The 3,031-nt window shown below is 44.0% G+C and overlaps 1 pseudogene across 1 annotated transcript; it reads left to right on the forward strand.

The window, feature by feature from the left end:
* Positions 1 to 423: 423 nt before the first annotated feature.
* On the forward strand, positions 424 to 1,377 carry LOC308416820 (rRNA 2'-O-methyltransferase fibrillarin-like; annotated as a pseudogene). Its single transcript has one exon. The product of its transcript is annotated as an rRNA 2'-O-methyltransferase fibrillarin-like (transcript).
* Positions 1,378 to 3,031: the final 1,654 nt, after the last annotated feature.

The following is a 3,031-nucleotide window of genomic DNA, read 5'->3' on the forward strand; positions in this document are numbered from 1 at the left end:
AGAGACTATTGGAAGGTTCTATATGTCCCAGTTGTAATTGTTCATTAACCAGAGCTTGACTATATCTTTTCTGAGGTCAGGGGCTATTGTTACACTCAAGCAGGAGTCTCATATTTCCAAGTGATGGGGTCAGCAGCCACTTCAATAGTGGCTCCTAGGAAAATACATATATCCAAGCCTAACCACTCTCTGTTTTTATTTTATATAGATAGTAAAGTTTTTTAATACCTTGACTATTTTTCTTAGTCCCGTATTAGGAACAAATTTCATTTGTATCATTTGAGAAGGAACTTAATAATCTGTACTTACCAAAGGAAATCCATCTGTTCCAAACTGTTTCTTCCCCATAACTCGAAAGGTAAACATATACTGGTGGAGTCAGGGTCACCACAGGTTGCCTCAGTCCATGACCAGAATGCAGTAATGAAGCCAGGTTTCAGTCCCCAGTGGAGGTGGCTTTGATGGCAGAGGCAGCTTTGGTGGCAGAGCCGGTAAAGGAGGCTGAGAACTTTGTCGGTGGACAAGAAGGCTTTTGTGGTAGAGGTCAAGGTTGACGTGAAGGAGATGCTGGTTAATGGGGACAAGAAGGCAGAGGTGGCCAAGATGGAGGCTTCCAATCTGGGAGCAACAGGGTCGAGGTGGTGGCCAGGGAGGCAAGAGAGGAAACCAGTCAGAGAAGAATGTGATAATAGAGCCCCATCGGCATGAAGGTGTCTTTATATGACATGGAAAGGAGAACGCCCTGTCACAAATAATCTGCTCCCTGGAGAATCTGTGTATGAAGAGAAGAGAGTCTCTGTTTCAGAAGGAAATGACAAAATTGAGTTCCAAGCCTGCAACCCTTCCTCTCCAAGCTGGATGCAGCAATCTTGGGAGGCGTAGACCAGATCCACATAAAGTCAGGGGCCAAGGGGCTCTACCTTGAGGCAGCTTCAGCCACCACCCTCTCCCATGTCTCTGTTATTGTTGGCCGAATGGTCTGGTCTAAACAGTTGAGTTCTTCCACCTCTCTGGCAGCAACCTCATCAACTTGGCCAAGAAGAGGACCAACATTATCCCTATAATTGAAGATGCTCAGCACCCATTCAAATACTGCAAGTCTATTGCAATGGTGGATGTCATCTTTGCAGATGGGACCCACCTAGACCTGGACTGTGGCCCTGAATGCCCATACCTTCCTGCAGAATGGAGGACACTGTGATTTCCATTAAGGCCAACTGCATTGACTCTACAGCCTCAGCAAAAGCTGTGTTTGCATCTGAGGTAAAGATACAGCAAGAGAACATGAAGTCCCAGCAGCAGTTGATGATAGAGCTCTATGAACGAGACCACGCTGCGGTTGTGGGTATGTACAGGCCACCTCCCAAGAAGAACTGAAACTAGGTTGTCTGGATTGAAGAAACGTGTGGTGTTAGTGTTGCATGTGTGATTGTTTTGTTGGAAAAAAATTAAAGGTAAAGATAGAATCACATAGGGACCAAAGGAACCAGAAGACTCTTCATCTGGCCATGTTAAAAATCTCAGCATTTTTTGCCACATTGGCAGCTTGTCCTTAGTCAGTTAAAGGTGATGGGGTACTTTGAGATTGCTTAGAGGAGGGCCAGTCTTTTCCAGTGATACAAGATATATCAGCTCTGGATTTATATGACTTACAACAGCTTTACCTCATACCTTTAAATTGTCATGAAACCTGAATCTTAACTACCTGTATCTAGAATGCCGTATCATGAAAACCAAACATTTCATTTCTCTTGTTTCAGGGGCAGCTGATTTTCCTAATGAAAGATAAGGAAGCAAAAGCAATTGCGCAACTCTATGTCCCAGACGTATTTGTATAGTGAACTGAGGTCCAATCCTGTAAATATTGCTTTGTATTCCTTGGATGAAGGGATGAGATGAGAAAATACACATTTTCTTATTTGTTCAAACAACTCTTATGCCTGGGCCTGGAAGCTTCTAGCTCCTGTACGTTCTAATTTTCCAAGGTGACTGATTCAACTCTGCTTCTGACTGAATTGCTCTGCCTGGCTTCACACTAACTTTGGCAATATGTTCAAATCTTTTCTGGCTCATTCTCATTCTCTGGCTTGTTCTGTCTTCACCTACATCTAGTTTGGTCTCTCTGCAATCTATCTCTGTAAACAAGTGACCCAATAAAATTAACACACACCCATACACACACACACACACACACACACACACACACATACCAATTCTCTCTCTCTCTCTCTCTCTCTCTCTCTCTCTCTCTCTCTCTCTCTGCCTGTCTGCTCTTTTTTTATTATTATCGAATATTCTTTGTATTTACATTTCAAATGTTATCATTTTTCTCCCCACTCCCATCCCCCTTCCCTCTGCTCTTGTCTCCATGAAGGTGCTCCCTCTCCCAACCACCCTCTCCCCACTCAACACCTTGACATTCACCTACACTGGGAAAACAAGCCTTCACTGAACCAAAGGCCTCTTTTCCCATTGATGCCAGACAGTGCTATCCTCTGCTGCATATATACCTGGAGCCATGGGTCTCTCCATGCACACTCATTGGTTGGTGTTTTAGTTCCTGGGAGTTGTGGAGGGTTTGATTGGTCAATAATGTTGTTCTTCCCATGGGGTTGCACAACCTTTCAGCTCCTTCAGTTCTTTCTCTAGCTCCTTCTTTGGAGTACCCATGTTTAGTCCAGTTAGCTGCAAGCATCCTCATATGCATCAGTATGGCTCTGGCAAAGCCTCTGAGGAGGCATCCATATCAGGCTTCTAACAGTAAGCACTTCTTTGCATCAGCAATAGTGTTTAGGGGTGGTGGCTGCCTATGGGATGAATCCCCAGGTGGGGCAGTCTCTGTATGATCTTTTCTTCAATTCCTGCTCCTTTATTTGTCTCTTTATTTCTTCCCATGAATGTTTTGCTCTCCCTTCTAAGAAAGACTGAGACATTCACAATTTGGCCTTCCTTCACTTTGAGCTTCATAAGGTCTGAATTGTTTCTTGGGTATTCCAAGATTTTTGGGCTAGTATCCACTTATCAGTGAATG

This window comes from Micromys minutus (assembly GCF_963924665.1).
Source record: "Micromys minutus genome assembly, chromosome: 2".
Taxonomy (NCBI): domain Eukaryota; kingdom Metazoa; phylum Chordata; class Mammalia; order Rodentia; family Muridae; genus Micromys; species Micromys minutus.